The following is a 17,615-nucleotide window of genomic DNA, read 5'->3' on the forward strand; positions in this document are numbered from 1 at the left end:
TGGTTAGTCTCTAAGGTGCCACAAGTACTCCTCATTCCTTTTGCTGATACCAACTAACACGGCTACCACTCTGAAACCTGTTCTTATTTCAGTGACTCCTCTCTGTCCTTTGGAACCAGTATAGCTGTAATCAATTCTAAACACACACACAAACAGAAAAGGATCAGGGAAAGAGAGCGATAGGAAGAGAAAAAAGGCAGTCTAAATTTTGGATAAAAGCTACCAACTAATCAGTAATCAAAGGGTAAGTAGCACTGAGCCAAGCACTTGAAGTAGTCTGATAAAAGAAATTGTGCAGTGATATATGAAATACTGAACTAACAACACATGTCAGCCTGACCACATTTGCTTGTATGTGTGTTGTTCCTTTTCCCCATCACTTTGTTATTTGTCTCTTTAGGTTGTAGGCAGGAAACGTGTCTTCCTGGATATCTATAAAGTGCATAGCAGAACTGGGTATTCGGATCATACAGATAATAAATTATTAGAACGATAATATTATTTCCACTGTCTTGCCCTTGAGAAGGGAAAACATAGCTCAGGTCCTTACACTGTCAGCTAGTGCCATTTGTGATGTGAATACCTCTATAATTGAAACTAGTCGCAGATCACCAATTCCTTTCATATGGGCCATCAAACCGCTTACAGGTGATAACAACTTCCAAACTCTGCTGACCTGGAGACCTAGCAGTGAAAGGCTATAGAGCCCATTGCCAATTTCTGGAGCCATCTTTTTCTATTTATTTTATGCTGCTATAGAATTTGCTTGCTGTAAGGTCTAGGGCTAAGGTGCCACTGTATGAAAGAGAGTGAAAAGACTGGGGTTGCTTATCTTAGAAAGGAGACAAATAAGAGGGGGATAAAAGTATATAAAATAATGAATGCTCTAGAGAAGATAGATTGGGAACTTCTGTTCTGCCTGTTCATAACACAAAGACAAGGGAACATTCAATTAAATTGAATGTTGGGAATTCAAAACTGATAAAAGGAAATTCTGTTTCACACAATGTGCAATTGAGCCATGGAACTCATTGCCACATGAAGGCCAAGAATTTAAACAGGATTCAAAAAAAGATTCCATATTTATATGGATAATGAGAATATCCAGAATTACAATTAATGGCAATACAATTTTTTGAAAGGGCTATTAAACCTCATGCTTAGGGATTGGTTTGAGAGCTAATTACCAGAGACCAAGATGAGAACTAATGTAGGAGGGCAGATTATTTCACATCACCCTACTGCACAGCTTTTAGGCCCTCCTCTGAAACATATGATTCCGACCACTGCTGGAAACAGGATACTGAACTGGATGGATGTGAGCCAGTCTGACAATTCGTACAACAGCACAGAATGCAGAGGGCGCTCTAGACCTGAGGTTATTAATACCTGAATGAAGAAAAAGGTGGGAGGGTTTTAGATAATAATATGCTCTATCTCCCTCCTGTCCAGCCATTGAGAGCATTCTGTACATATTGGTGGCTACTGGAGTTTGATCATTTGCTTTTGCATGTTTTATTGCTCACCATTACCCATAAATCTCCATCAGTTTTGTCTTATTATTCCTATGTGCTGATAAATCCTTTCTGTTTCATGAAAGGAAGCATAACATTTCTGTGCAACTCTAGTGTGATAAGCTGTCTAACTGACTCTGGTATGGTTGTTATCACAGTATTTGTGGGTATAACATCTGCTTTATTGGCTGTGGCCTATTTTCTCTATAGTGATTTTCATTTTTCATTAAATAAAAGACCTGAATCACTGATTCAAAGCAAGACAGTTTTTCTTTCTTTATCCTTTCTGTGGTCAGATATGTTAAAACTAGAGGATACAACCTCAGATCCAACTTCCCCCGTCCCCTGAACTCTGGAGAAGTTTGAACTCAGATCCAGTTCCAGACGTCATAGCTAGCCGAGCTAAGTCACTATCTCAGATCCCAACACCCTGAGCTTTGAGGAAGTTCAGATCCAAATCAAGATATGAATGTTTTGGCCAATGTCCATTTTTAATTAAAACACAGTAAAGCTCTTGAGAGGGAGAAAAGTCATTTAAATACACAGTATATTTTAGATTTTGATGACATTGTTGTTCTCTATCATATTAAACTAAAATGGCTTTCACTCTCTCGGATGCTTTTCAGGGGGAAAATAACTAAGAACTGTTTTACTTATATTTCCTTATCTGCTCTCTAACTGCCCAGGAGGGATATGGCAACACCCAAGAATCACCTAATTACCTGTTATTCAAGCTGTCTCTCCTATTTGAGCTAAAAATCCCAACAACATTCTTCCCTGGTAATAGAGTCACCTCTTGCTAAATTCCCCCCCCCTTCTGTCCTTTTGTTAAACTACAATTAAACTCCTTCACCTCTCAGTCATTTTTCTCAATTCAATGAGCTTCCTATTACTTTAATATTTTCACACTTGCTCTTGAATTCACCAGTCTCCTTACGTGCCCTCTTATGTTTTCTATACAAGAGCTTGAGCTGCTCCTAGGCAGCCTTTCATGTACCTGCTGGAAATGGACACTTTCTTTAGGCAGGGTTTTTTCTTGTAAACAATCTATTAGAACAAATTATTAAACAAAAGCTCCCATTGAAACTCAAGGCAAAGCTTCCAATGACTTCAATGGAAGTAAAATTGGGTCCAAAGTTTGTTCTTTCCTGCCATAAAAATCATAAACAAAAACAATCTCCCACTAAAAATCATTATCAACAATAGAGAGGGATTGGAGGGGTTGTTCTGACAGACTAACCACCTTTGCTTTAAAAAAAACCTCATATATACCTACAACTTACGCTAAATATAATTTTCACTTTGGCTTGTGAGTATGAGTGAGATTAATGTCAGTTTAGAAAACAGCCACGCTGGAGGGAGTAAGTCGTCTCCTTGGCTAACCATGGTTTCATTCTAGAAGAGTGTGATACTACAAGCAGACAGCTTAGACATGCTTAGTCTTACTTTCAGAGGGGCTAATGGCACAGAATTCTCCACTCTGCTGCACAAGTTTGACACTGAGGTAACTGCATTGACTACAACAGTTACAACTCTATAAAAATTGTGTGAATAAGTGGTGGATCAGTCCCAAAGTCTGGACATAGGCAAACTCTCCCAAGTTCTGGTATGTTTTGGATTTTGTCTTGACACATTATTAGAGATAGGAGCCAAAAACAATGTTTAGTTCCACCTGGAGCTGGTGTATGCAAAAAGAAAGTTTGAAATAGAAATGCTCTGTTATAGAATGGAATATTGATGCTATGTCATAATGAGGTAATGCTTACTGCATGAAGCTAAATTAGTTTAAGCAGAATACAAACAGGTTTAATTTTGTCTATATTAGGATTTTGAGCCGAATGAAATAAGTGATTTTAGTTCTGGCATTGCAAGATTTCTAATGTAGACAAAGCCCAGAGAGCAAGAGGGAAAGGGGGAGAGGTGCTACCAACTCCTCTTCTCAGGTTTTTAATTCTGATTGCACAGGGAGAAAGGGAAAACAACCAACAAAATCCCCAGTAGTTTGTTAAAGAAATTCTATTTGCATTTGAGTTGATAATCTCGAGGTGAGAGGCAAAGCCCCTTACCAATCCCTAGAGCCAGTCAGAGCTCCTTTTTTCAGAGCTCCTATGTCTCTGGGCTCTATTCCCAAGACACCCTAGAAGAAACAAACAATAAAACTAACAGGAGGGCTTACAAAGTCCCCACAGACTTATAGACATTCAGGTTCAGAGAACAGAATGACACTTTAAAGTCCCACCTCACCACCACCACCACCACATACACATACACACAATTTGATTTAAATTAGTATAGCTACAGTGTATATATAGGGGCTAACAGACATAAATGTCATACTGAAGTTCATATTCAAAACCCATGTGCCACAGATCTCCCATTTAAATGCACCCTACTTCTCATGTATTTTCCCATCTGTTTCTCACTGAGTTTGTTTATACAGCCACAGAGAACAAATATGCAATGTATTATTTATTTTGTAGAGGCAGGAGAGTGGAGTGCAAAAAGCAAAGATAGCATCCTGAATCGAACATCCACGTCTCCTCAAGACTTCATTAGTACATCTAATCATGGAAAAAGCCACACCCACACAACCATCATAAAAAAGGTAATGACTGCTAATAAAGAGACCCGTGGAAAACAATGCTGAGTTCTAAAGAAAGTAGGAGCACCCATCCTAAAATATAGCAACCTCGTCTTCTGGCAAACACACAAGTGCTTCATTCAAGAAGACCAGAGTGTCAATCTCTCTTCACAATGCATATGAGTCTGCTGGTTGATAATGTTAAATTGAAGAGGTGATGGCTTTAAGCCATGATGAGAGCTGTCAGTTTCTCATGGCAAATTATGGAGAAAGTCATGGAGAAGTCACAGTGACAATGTCACAGTTCATGGAAATAATGGCAACATTCTGACAAGTCAGACATGTATTATAGTACCTGAACTGCCTTTGTGGAACCAGAGTGCTATACTTGACCCTTACATAGGAGCATGGCTATCATTTCTTGCCCTGTATTTGACTGAGTTGCTGGGAAACGTCCATGTGAGTACACCAATTGGGTCCCTTATTTTCCTGCAACATTGTCACCGATCCCCTGCTCTCTAAAAGCCTCCTGAATATTATTCCAAGATTACAGGATGGTGTACAGACATGAATCCAGGAGCAATCAAGACAGAAGCTAGGTTGGGCATAGTGCAAAGAGTAGGAGAGAACAGAGGAGGAGATGAGAACGAAGATGAAGGAAGTAGCCGAGTTATGGAGAGCTTTGAAGTTGAGGAGAAAGAGCCTGAATTTTAAAGAAGGTTCCTAGTACAGATTCAGAAAAGTAGGAGACATGGTGAAAGTGGCACTAAAGGAAGAATATCTTGGATATAGTTTTGAACTACAGGTTACATTCTTAACACTGTGAATACAGTTGCTTACCTGCTCATTTCCCCCAGGCACCTGCTTCCTCACCCACACATCCATCAGTAAAAATCTCCAGATGTCAAAAATCATGGGCAGACTTTTAAATAATCTAAAAATAATGGAATTCATGACTGACAAAACAAATCAGTCCAATATCAGAGCCATTCAGTAGTAGTCACACACTAAGTTTCTCTCAAAGAACCCTACAGACAAAATACTACTTACATCCAATGTACATCAAGGAGAAGATAGACCAGATCTGACATAAATCTATCCATGTGACACTTGCACTAGTTACATCATGGGGCACTGATAACATGGGTTCTGTAAAATGTTCTTTAGAAGATCTGGAATTGTCAGTGATTGTGTAGTTCTTCAGTGATGATTAATGTCTAAATGAACTGAACTGAAGGTGATATATGCCATTAACTTTTACTGCAGCAAGCTGTTGAGGATAGGCCATCATTAGGCCTCTTCAGCAGGGACAGAGCTTCTCATGGAACCACCATTAGCCCCCACTTCATCCTCTGGGAGCAGATATTGAGGCAGCCTGCTCCACCCTTCTTTCATTAACTGCTTGCTCCCTGCTCAGACAGCAGAGATCTTTGCAAGATTCTAGGAGGTTCATGGAAAATGTAGTTCTCAGAAAGTCTGGAAAGTTCCATGAGATTCTACAAAGGTCCAGAACATTCTAGGAGGTTAGTGAAAAATGAATCCACATACGGAATACCTGAAACATTTTACTTCAAACATTCTATTTTCCCTTTTGTCACTAACAACGACCGCACCCCAAGCCCGGCACTGCCCAAGCCTGGCACCCCCTAACTCAGGCCTTGAGCATGGGTAGTCACCTTCAGCTGCAGTGTAGATATACCCGCTGAGTAAAAGAGAAAGATAAAGGGGAGTGTGAGAATGTAAAGGCCTGCTGATTTCTATTTGCTAATTTTCTAGATTATAGGGAATAAAATGATTAGGTGACATAAGTGCTGGAACTCAGGGTGCTGGGTTGCTGCCACACCCACTGGTTTAAAGTGGTTTCCATCATATACAGGATTTACAGTTTGGTTCAATGGCTTTCAGCACCCCCACTATACAAATTACTCCAGCACCCCTGTTACGTGAGATAGAATATGAGTATTTTCTGGTTAATGTACTCTTCCCCCCTCCCCCGCAACTCTTTATTATTCTAAATAACACATTAAGGGACTCATGAACACAACAATGACCATAGGCTGAATAAGGGTGTAAATATAATGAACAAAATTCTGTTTTGACATAAATCATGTGCAACTTCACTGGAGTCAAAGGAGTTTGCACTGAAATTTAAGAAGGGCAGAATTTGGTCTTGCATTCTGTATACAGTTAAAATAAGCCATGTTTTACATTAACATAGGGTACAGTGTGACAAAGAATTCACATCATATAACTCATTATCTTCTCCTACATAAGTAACAAACAGATTCACTAGGACCCACCTGGAGCACCCTCCTGCTGCAGTCCACAGCATGACAAGCCTGTCTGTCTCAGTTTCCTTTTTCAGGTAACCCCAAGATTCTACACAGACTCTCTTGCTTGAATAATACCCCTCCTGGGAGCCACTTTACTACAAAACATATGCAAATCAACCCATAACAAGAGTCCCAAAAGATAGTCCCTATTACCTCCAGGGCACGCAGTCCTTAAAACCTCACTCTTCCCAGTGGGAAACACCCCATCTTCTCTGCTGGGAGTGCATTCCCACCAGCTTCCCCCACCCCTAGTCTCCTTGTCCATCCCCTTCCATCCTTTTGCCAGGACAGCCACCCCAGACTTTCCAGCTGCAGTGAAATTCTGCTCTTCACAGCCTCTCTGCTGAGAGATCATCTTTACAGGGGGAACATCCCTTGCGCCCCGTGGCCCTGGTACTGTTCCTCACGATTCAGCTTCTCACCTCTAGAGATGTCTGTGGGTAAGACCCTTATTTGCTCCCAGGCCTTCAGCCCTCTCCAAACCTGGAGTCCAGTTCTCCAGCTCAGAGCCAGCAGGTAACACCTGCTGCTGCTGTTGCCACTGCCACCTTCAACCCGGGCTCTTCATCTCTTGTTGCTTTTCTAACTTTCATCCTTCCCCCAGGAAATGCTTTCTGCCTCCTTCCAGAACTTCCTCCTCTTCTCAGGCAGCTTGTACTTGCCCCTGACTGAACCAGTCTGCTTTGACTCACTAGACTCTCTTTGCCTAGGTCTCTCCGTGATCCTTTATAACTTCATTCTCTTAACTGGAGACATGGGAGCATCTCTCCTGGGCACTGGATCTAATTCATTTACTGGTGCCAACCTCCCTGTGATAGCATCCCTTCAATGAATTTGAGCCTGGTTTGCTCACTGATGCTTTGGAAGTGCCCTGGAAACTTTGCTATGACTCGCAATTTGGATCTCTGTCAAACGGCTTTGACATCCTTCACAAACTTTGCCATTCATAAAATGATAGAAATGAGAAGGAAACTGAGGGCTGGATCAGAGATTTACAAATAATACTATCTAGCACTTATAGAACACCTTTCATCAGTAAATCTCAAAGCAGGGCAGTATCATTACCGCCATTTTACTGATGGGAAAACTGAGCCACAAAAAGAGAGACTTTCCCAAGTTCAGCCAGCAGCAGAGCTGAGAGGCATCTCACATCCCTGTTTAGTGCACCATTTACTAGGTCACACTTATTCACCTACTATGTACCCGTGATTACTTCAACTGTAAAGGCAAATGTCATAATCAGATATGCAAATGGTCAGTAATGCTTCTAATTGATCTTCTGTGCATGCAGTTATCCAGTTTGCACATATAACTATGGTAGCAGCTTGTCCAAACTATGCAAACACACTCACAATTCAGCACACAGTTTTAAAATGCTACCCTAAAATTACTTGCCCAAGGCCACAGAATTATTAAATCTCAGTGCCACAATAGGCTGCAGAACTTTCTAGTTTCCAGTCCTGTGCTCTGGCTGTGAGACCACATTTTTTTCTGAAAAGTCACATTGTCCAATTCATTAGGTTCCAAAATGAGCAGAAGATGTTCCTAACCACTACAACAGTGTATGCATAGATACTGCTTTTTCTGTAGGATTCACAAGAAGCCATATATTTAATCATTTGCATTTCTCACAACTGCAAGGATCAATTGATTAGAAGAAAAAGATGGATCAAAAGATAGGCCTAAAGAAAGGCGGAACAAACAACTTTTGAGCTAAGTAAATTTCAAGACCTAGTAAAGTTGGGTGTCCTTTTTTTAAAAAAAAAATATGCCCTGTTTGAAAAATACTCATGACAATTTTTTTTATAAGTTCAGGCTAGAACTTTAAGCCCAAACTGTAAAAGTTTAATGAGGAGGGATTGTTTTCTTTAAAAATAACTTTTCCGAGACCTCCAGCATTCCTGCTGAGTTTAACATGCTCTTTAACTCTGCAAGCACTGCTGCCATCAGACAAAAGAAACAAGCAGGTCTGGCATCCTTCACAACAATTACTGATGTACTGTACAGAGGTCACTTTTCCCACAAATATGTGGCATATGTTTTAGTCTCTTGCTTTTCAGGAATCAGCATTTGGAAGCTAGGAATGAATGCAAATACATTGCATCATGATTTCAATTTTCATTTTCAAGTCTAGGAACTGGCTACCAGTTGTGACTTTGTTTTGTTTTTCCTTCCTATCTAGTTAGGTTTTCAAAAGGTCAACCATCACCATGGTATCTGAACATTTTAATTGAAGCATTTTCCCCATTTTATAAGCGGAGATAGGTTGAGACACATGGGTCAGATTTTCTGATTGTGTAAATCCATTGAAGTCAATGGAACTACTCCAAGAGAGAATTTTGGCTCTATGTGCCTCCTATTAGGCTGCTAATAGAAGTCAGGAGATTTGCATTGTAAAGCAAGCTGCACTTGACAGCTGCATGTGTAATGGACAGCAGTAGATCTGAAAGCCAAAAGATAGCTGCTATCAATATGTGACAGGGGCACTGGGTCAGCCAGGAGGCCTGCAGCCAAGGTAGTTTAGAACAGCAGAACTGAGCAGAGGATACTGTTGTAAGTGTGGGTTACATTTTGTGGAGAAAGAAAGTGCTGCTGTTTCATCAGAAGTGCTGATCCTGGCTTTATCAAGTCTGTGAGGAACTTGATTATAACAGACTGTTGTTACAGCAGTAAATTATCTTTTCACACACACACACACAAATAAAAAAAAGAGCAAAAGCAGTTAACCACACCTATAAGAGGAAGCATTTTAAGAATGCACCCATTTAGTGCAACTAACTTTGGGAGTCATGTCTGCCTTGTCTTTTGCTTTTCTTTTGCCCTAACTGCATAGACAGAAAAATAAATCCAAATTTGTTATACAGAACCTGCTGTTTTCTTTGTAAACCTCAAGTTATCCATGTTTGCAGTGGCTTGCTAGTGTGGAGAAAAAGAGGGGGTGTGTTCTCCTTTTTTAAATCAACAAATGTCATAGTGGAAGTAAGGGGTGGGAGAGTTGGCAAGAAAGGCCAAGCTTGTTTCCAAGCTGGGTGCAAGCCAGAGAAGATTTCAGGCCGACAAGAACCACCTGTTACAACAGAGAAGGATGTAGAAGGAGGTGGGGAGAGATTTCAAAGATGAAATGAAAAAGAGGTGACCTTAAGGATCACTTTACCAATCACAATGCAAACACCAAAGAACAATGCAGATAGAAATGCCTGAAGAAGAGCTCTATGTAAGCTCAAAAGCTTGTCTCTCTCACCAACAGAAGTTGGTCCAACAAAAGATATTACCTCACCCATCTTGCCTCCCTAATTTAAACATGTAAATGTTGTATCTTCATTAGGCAAACTGAGGAGATACAAAAGATATAGGCCTAGAACCTCAGCTGGTATAAAATCAGCTTAGCTCCATTGAATTCAATGCAGTGACACCAATGTTCACCAGCTAGCCTGTAGCCTGTCAGATAGTTCTCTTCTTTATATCATTTGCCTCATAAAGATAACAGGAAGGGGGAAATCTCTTTGTTTTATTAAATGTGTAGAATTTAAACAGCTTGAAATACTGGTGAAAGCCTGGTAGATGCTAGGCAACTGCAGCCTGAAGCGAAAGGACAAAAACTGCCGGTAAACAAAATGAAAAACTTCTTATCTTCAGATAAACTAGTCTGCAGAGAGCCTCATTCTGATATCACAAACATCAGTTTAAACTGTGTGAAACTCGACTGAAGTTAATTATCTCACACCACTATAAAATCAGTGTGAGAGGAGAATTGGGTCCAGGCTTTGAAAACAAGAAGATCTCACTGTCCAGAAAATTTTCTTTTCATACCGCACAGAACTAAGAATTCCTAGCTTTTTCTTTTCTTTTTTTCTGGTTCTGGTTTTAAAAAAGAACTTTTAAAATGAGACTGACATGCTGTTCTGACATTGTTTAAACAAACCATTTCAGTATGATTACTATCATCATCATACTGCTTGGAAGCCCCAGTCATGGACCAGGGTCCCATGGTGCTAGGTGCTGTACAAACACAGAACAAAAATGGTGATACATTGGACCATGTCCCTCCTTGTTGTTAAGAAGAAATCTTTCTTCATTATTCTTTTCTTTTTTCTTCTTTTTTTAAGTAAGGGAAACCTTTCACTACATAGATTTTCACGTTGCAGAAATGTTTTTAAAAATCCATCAAAGTACCAAGCAATGAGCTCGTGGCAAGGGCTGGTTTTCAATAGATCACAGTGAGGTAGCTGCTCTGCTACATATGAAACCCTTGTCTATGGGTTGTCTATGAATGATTTGGCACCAGGTTCCCCATGAACATGTGGTGCACTATAGGTGAGAGGCAACCCCCTTCTGTGCATATTCCGGTCCCCAGAGAACATGCAATAAAATGGTTTGTGATGTAATAATTTATTGCCAAAATAACCTCTAAATTGCTCTTCACTGAAATTACTGAGCCAGATCTTCTGTCCTGATAAATTTCTTTTGTATTTTTCCATGTTCATAGCCTAGCAGGACAGATAAGGGCTTACTGTCTACCATAGCTGGCTCTAAGCACCCCTTACTGTTCTCACCAGTGTAGTAAGCACCTCTGGATATGAGAGGGCTTGGCCAAGAGTACTGCTTCACTCCAGCAAACCTTAGGGACCATGATTAGCCAGGATGGGTTAGAGCAACCCTGAGGCCCCAAGATAAAGGGTGCAAAGGTGGCTTTCCTTTCCTTTGAGTCCTGCACTGGATATCGAGTAGCCAACCTGAGGATCTAGATCTCTATTTGAAAGCTGGGCCTTTATAGTATGAACACTAAGGGCCTGACTGCAATCATCACGTACAAATATAAGTAACTACTCACATGGAGTCCAAGTTTTGTTTGTGGCATGAGCTCAGTGGGATTGCTCATGTGAGTAAAGTTGCTTACACACATATGTGTTTGCAGGATTGAGCCCTGAAGTAATCAATGACTTACTATTTAAAAAATAAAATACTCAAGAGCCAAATTCCATTTTTGATTACTCATATAGAAGCCCATTGATGTAAGTGGGATTGCACAAGTATAACCAAAAGCAGAATTTGGCTCCAAGACTCAAGCTGTCAGTGCACATGGAATCATTTCCTCTAGCAAAGAAAAATAAAGTTATTGTTTCAGAGTGCTATAGTGAGTCTCACTCACAAAACAACCAAAGTCACTTGTGTAACCCAGTTACACATTTTAGAGATGCGTGAAAGTGGCTGTTTATCTAGCCCATGTTGCTGGATGTCTAGTTTTCTCTGTTTTTTAATTATCTCCAGATCCATTGCTTCAGCACATGGATTGAAATGCTGAGAACACAGGATGTTTTGTTGAAGAGGCTAGGTACCATATTATCCATTATTATGGTCATAAAATGTTTAAGGAGAAAGTCAGAGGAAGAAGTTAAAGTTCTGTTTTGTGGAAGGTGACTGTCATGCTCTCCCTGCAGCTCACATAGCCAGATAAACAGTAGGTGGGCATTGGATAGTGTGCGGGGGGAATGATGACTCAATGACTTTTAAAGGTTGAGAACCAACCACATCAACATTCATAAGGCACTTTGACGTCTGTTCTCATCTGGCAATATTTTGGGGGCTGTACAATGGACGAGCAGGACTAGGGCAGGGCTGCCCTAAAGACAAGGGCCTGGATAGTTCGCCTTGGGGTAGGGTTTTTTTTGGTGGTGGTGGTAGTGTTGTTTAATGTTTTGTTCACTCTGCTGCACTACAGCTACACTGTGGCAATGACTGTGGAGAAAGTCCTGTGTCAGCTCCCTTCTGGCACTCAAAAAGGAAACATCACTTGCCCCAGAAGAATTTTCTTCTATTGGCATTCTAGATCAGGCTATATACTCACGCTTTAATTAGGATTATCCCACTTTCTCAACTCCTTGCCATCCTCAGCTCAGCTCAGCAAGAGATCCCTCCCCCAAATTTCCACATGCAATTCTCTTCCAGCACCCATTGGTCACAAGCATGGGCAGAGTGCTTGGTTTTAATAGATAGCAAAAGGTCCCGCCAGTTGGGACACAAGGGTGAGGAAATGAAAAGTGTGGAGCATGAGCGTGTACAAATGTGTCCTTGGTGCAGTTTGGAAGTGAATCAGCTGCAAATTGCATAGCCGGCTCGGGTTGAAGGGAGGAGGAGGCTGGGAGAGAGGGGGACTCGTAGGGCAGGGGCCCAATAAAAAGGTCCGGAGGGCCATGGGTGCGGGCCAGGCAGGGAACACCCTCCCACAGATCCACTAAAGGAAAGCCAGAGAGGCAGACGGTAAGGCTGCCCTCACCTCCTGGAGTACACGCTGGTGAGTATGAGGGATGTAGTGCCCCATGCACCAACCAAGTGCCAGGAGGTCTCTGATTCTGGTGGCTCCTGCCAGGGACTAACCTATGGTGCACCGAGGGGGACTCCACCACCTGCACACCAAGCAGAGGGTTGTGTGGCAGGGGCTCTAGGAGTATATCTACCCCCTCGGTGACCACCATGGAGCTGGTCGCTGAAACCAGCTTCCAGGTCTGGAGGAGGTCCTGGTAGAAGACCAGCAGCTTGGAGAGGTCTCATGGAAAACCGTTTGGATGAAGAAAAAGAGAGCTGCCGGTTATATTGGAGCCCTTGGAGGGGGCAGAGGAAGGCATATGCCAACATGCTTCACGTTGGACCACCTGCACTGTAAAGTAGTCTCTGCAGGGCCTGGACACGGAAGACATGGACCTGACTGTGAAGGCAGCCCAGGCCCTGTCCTTCCTCGTCCAGGGGAAGACTCAGTGTTCAGAGTATACAGCTGGCCTGACTGCACTCAGCCTTGATGCACCCCTCGCCTGAAGCTGACAAGTTTGACAATCCCTATTACCGAGGTCCCGGACCAGATAAAGGTAATCAAAGATGGTACAGACTAGGACAGTGTAGGTCTGGTCAGAGTGAACCCCTCCACCAGCATGGATCCCAGCACTGCAAGATGGCCTTTGTTACGACCTTGTAGTCCGTACTGAGGAGTGAGATTGGACACCAATTCCTAAGGCCACGGAGGTCTCCGTTGTTTGGTAGCAAGGCAAGCACAGCTCGCCTATATGACAGGGGAAGCACTCCTCTCCCTAAGGATTCGGTCACCATGCCCGGTGACTTATTAGTTGATGAACATTAGAAGAACTGCTGGCTGAGTGAGGTTAGCCCCCGGCTGGCTCCCCCACACCCAAGGACCCGCTCCCTTCCCCCCGCCGGAGCCCCCCTCCCCGTGGCTGCCAGCTCCCTCGTCCTATGAGCCCAGGGCAGGCAGGCGGTCCCCACTGGTCCCCCCCAAGCACAGGGTAAGCAGCCCCAGAGCTTCCAGCTCCCCCGCCTAGAGCGCTGGGCAGTTCAGCCCCACCCCAGGGCCCAGGGCCTCCCAGTGCTGGGTGGCCCCAGACACCCCAAGTCCCGGCCACCCTAGCCCTAGACGCAGCCCCAGCACACTGCTTCCCTGAAGAGGAGCAGCTGCCTGGGCTGGGGCCAAGGGGGAAAGGCAAGCAGGGCTTCGGGGAGGAGCGGGAGCAGGGCCATGCCAGGCTGTTTGGGGAGGCACAGCCTTCCCCAGCCTATGCGATAGACTGCCCATGTTACTGGGCATGAGATGCAGCGCTGCTGAGAACGTGACCAGAGAGAGAGGTAGCTCCAGCCAAGCTGGTCCTGTTTGCCTGAGCTGACCATTGGGAATCTGTACCAGAGCACCCTGTAGGCATCGGCGTCGGTCGGATCCAGAGAGAAAAGACTGGTGTAGAAGGCCCTGGCTCTTCCATGCATCTCCACTGGATCCAGGAGAGGGGTGCGGTCCTCTACCAAAAAGCAGGTGACATGCTTCTTAGCCCCCTCTTTTTCTCTAGGGCATAGAAGAAGCGGGAGCCGCAATCCATCTCCCGAAGGAGACAGATGCAGGATTGAACAAAAGCACCCCAAACCCAATGGTCCTCAAGGGCCCGGAGCTCCTCCTGCTTCTCCTGGCATGCTCCGCAGAGGGATAGATTTCCAGGGCTGACAGCCAGACGCCTCTCCATCTCCAAGACCTCCTGCTACAGCTGCTCTATAACCACATCCCTCCGCCAGCTGGCCCCTGGGCTGTAGTCACGACAGAAGAACCGGGAGCGGATCTTCCCCACATCCCACCACGACTGTGCCAAGGGAAAAGCGCACCTCTGCCCTCACCAGGCCAGCCAGAACTCCTGGTAGGATGTGGCGCAGCCCACGTCCTCCAGCAAGCTGTTATTAAAATGCCAGTAGGCCAGCCCCGGCTTCTCCATGGTGAGAGAGGCTGTCACAGTCACGAAATAGTGGTCTGAGAATGGGGATGGCTGGATGCTGTGGGGATGGCTGGATGCTGTGGAGTTGGCTTGCAAAAGGTGGAAATGAGATAAATAAATGCTGTCCAACAAGGAGTAGTGCAACCAATCAGCCTCCACCCGGATATCAGTGAAGGTGGATTCAACATCCAGGTGGTGATCACACCAGGAGTTCACCAGGGAGTGATGGTCAACAATCTCCCTGAGGATGTCTGCAGTGGCCAGGCAATGGGCTTGGTGGCCTCAGGTGGTGTGCCGTCTGCGGCCAGGCAGGTGGAGGAGACCTGGGGCACCCCACAGGCAACAGTGGGGGCAGCAGCCTGGGAAAGGGGAGAGAGAGGGGAGGACAGGGCAGCACGATAAAATCATTGCCCAAACTGAGGCCCACTGGCAGATGGTCATCCTCCCCATGGGTGACTGGGATCAGACCCAGCGCCTCAATCTCCTCATAGATGGAGCTAAAGTCCCCATCCTCTGCCACAGAGTCCACCCTGTCAGCAACCGAGGCAACATCTACCGTGACACCGATGGGGGGCACAGATGACAAGGGGGTGGGGGGCTCACTTTGAGGACTCCTCAGGGAAGGACTCTGACAGGATGGCGTTACTGCCATGGTCTGATCAGCTGGCTCCACCCACTGGGCTCGCTCAGGGGGCATGGCCGAAGGCTCAGCGGCAGCGGCACCCTTCATGGTCTTACGGGGGGCCTCCTCCCCTTCCATACGAAGTGGGAGGTGCTGAGCCCGCACTTCCCACTTGTCGCACTTCCCTTGGACAAGCGCCCCGCTCCCCAACGTGGTAGTGGAGGTTCGACCAGTGTGGGTGGGTTCAGGGGGCAAAGTCTGGGAGGCAAGGGCGGGACAACAAGGGGAAGGGGAATCTCCCCCAGGGGCGGGCCCTCTCCCGAGCATGGTGACAGCTCTGCTGCCTTCTCTTCCACAGGCCCTACCCAACTATGCACAGTGGTGGTGGGGCCCAACTGCTCATCTGGGTGCAATAGGGGGGCTATCCCTGGGGCCCGAGTGGAAGCGGCAATGGGCGAAGGAGGAGGAGGGATGGTTAAGGAGATCAGGCAGTCAGGGTTGCAGGCGGTAATGGGGCCGGCGCCCTCCCAGATCTTGGGGGTCCCCAGAACCCCTCCATGCTGGGCTCCAGACGTGCCCCGTTGCCTGGCAGAGGAAACCTCGGGCTCCCCTGAGGAATAATATACCAGGTACTGGGCCCCCTGATGGGGCACCAGGAAGGATCCCTCGAGTTTCTCTCAGTCACACACCGCTGGCGGCCGCTGGATTTGCACCTGCTGGCGGAATGAGAGAATGTGGAGGAGGGCAGGATCCTTGCAGCCCAACGGGAGAGGGCTGATGACAGATAAAGACTTCCCCAAGGTAGAGAGGACGGGCAATAAGGCAGCACTAAAAGGTGAAAACCACCCAGATGCTTAGGTCCTTCAGGGGCTCAAGAGGAACACAGATGCCCTCCATCGCAAGGCCCTTCTCCACAGCCTCCTGGGCAGCGCCTTCCAATGACAGGAAGAAGACAACCTTCCCGTACATCTTGGAGGTTGCCACAATGGCCGTGGGCCCCACCACCCACGCCAATGTCCACATGTAGGTCTCCACGTGGGACAAGGCGGACACCCGGAGGCAACGGACACCATGCTGCCTGGTCAGGGTGGGAAAAGGGCCCCGGCCACCAGAGATGGAACTAGGGGAGGTGGCAGGGGCAGATGACAGGGCGGTGGGCGGAAGGACTGGCCACCTGGGCATACACTCTGGGGGTTGGGGGTTAGGTGCCCCCAGAGCTGGTGGAGGGAATAGCAGGGGGAAGGGAAGCCGTGGCCGATAGCAGGGCCGTGGTGGGGGAAGCGGTCCCCGCCATGGGGGGCTTCACCTTCCAGGCAGGGCTCTTGCCTTTCTTCTTCCCCTGGCCCTTTCTTCTGGCTGAGGAGCTCCCTTGAGTGTGGTAGAGGTGGAAGCCATGGCAGCAGTGGAGTCCCTACCCGTGACCGCTGTTGCTGTTTCCTGGTGGGGGCTCTGGCAATGGACCCAGCCGCGGCGGCAGTCAAAGTGGTAGCCACAGGGATGGATGGAGGAGTAAGCTGGGGGGGCCACCTCCTGTCATCCAGGGAGAAGGGACAGGAGCAGGAGCTAACACCGGAGATGGGGGAGCAGCTAACCACTCCTCCCCCCTAGGCTGCAGGCAGGGGAGGAGGGTGACAACGGGGGGGGGGGGCATAAGGGTGCCCAATAAGCCATGGGGAGCGGGGCGCGATCCCTAGCACAGGGCAGGAGTGCCGGCTCCTCCGGCTGCACTGGGTTGGAAAGGGACTGTCAATGCACAGGGGAATCAACAACAACAAAAAACACACCCGCACACACATAAGGCAAACCATCCAGGCCCTTCTCTTTTTGGATTCCACTCCATAGCTTTAGGGCAGCCCTGTCCTGCCCTGCTCGTCCATTGTACAGCCCCCAAAACATTGCCAGGCTTTGTGTGGGAAGCCTCAGGAGGGATTTATAGCGCCCGAGCAAGCCCGGAGGTGTAGTGCCGCAGCAGCACCCACGGCGCGGTGGAGCCAGTTCACATGCGAGTCACGCCCGCTGCCGGGAGCCGGAGAACAGCCACACTGGGGCTTCACCAAGTGATGAGAACAGACGTCAAAGGGGCCTTATGAATATTGATGTGGAGGCTCGGGTTGCTTTCGTAAAGGAGCAGAAGGAAGCAAGATGGCTGCCCTTTAGGATTTGTTAGCAAGGGGAGCAGGCTGCATTTGCTGGATTGCTGCAAGGCTGAGGGACATAAAGAGGTCAGAGCGGTTATCTTAATGCCACGAAACTCTCCCTTTCCTTCAGCGGGGCTTGGCTAGCGTGCTGCTGGGGGCTGGGATGCCG

At 46.3% G+C, this 17,615-nt stretch overlaps 1 protein-coding gene across 2 annotated transcripts in view; it reads left to right on the top strand.

The window, feature by feature from the left end:
* Window positions 1-17,226: 17,226 nt before the first annotated feature.
* Window positions 17,227-17,615, top strand: part of TET2 (tet methylcytosine dioxygenase 2) — an 86,651-nt gene continuing 86,262 nt past the window's right edge. For both annotated transcript variants that reach the window (XM_074950700.1, XM_074950701.1), the window contains exon 1: window positions 17,227-17,530. The gene's annotated coding sequence lies outside the window, so the exon portion shown is untranslated. The remainder of the gene's footprint in view (window positions 17,531-17,615) is intronic.

Source organism: Natator depressus, chromosome 4, assembly GCF_965152275.1.
Source record: "Natator depressus isolate rNatDep1 chromosome 4, rNatDep2.hap1, whole genome shotgun sequence".
NCBI lineage: Eukaryota > Metazoa > Chordata > Testudines > Cheloniidae > Natator > Natator depressus.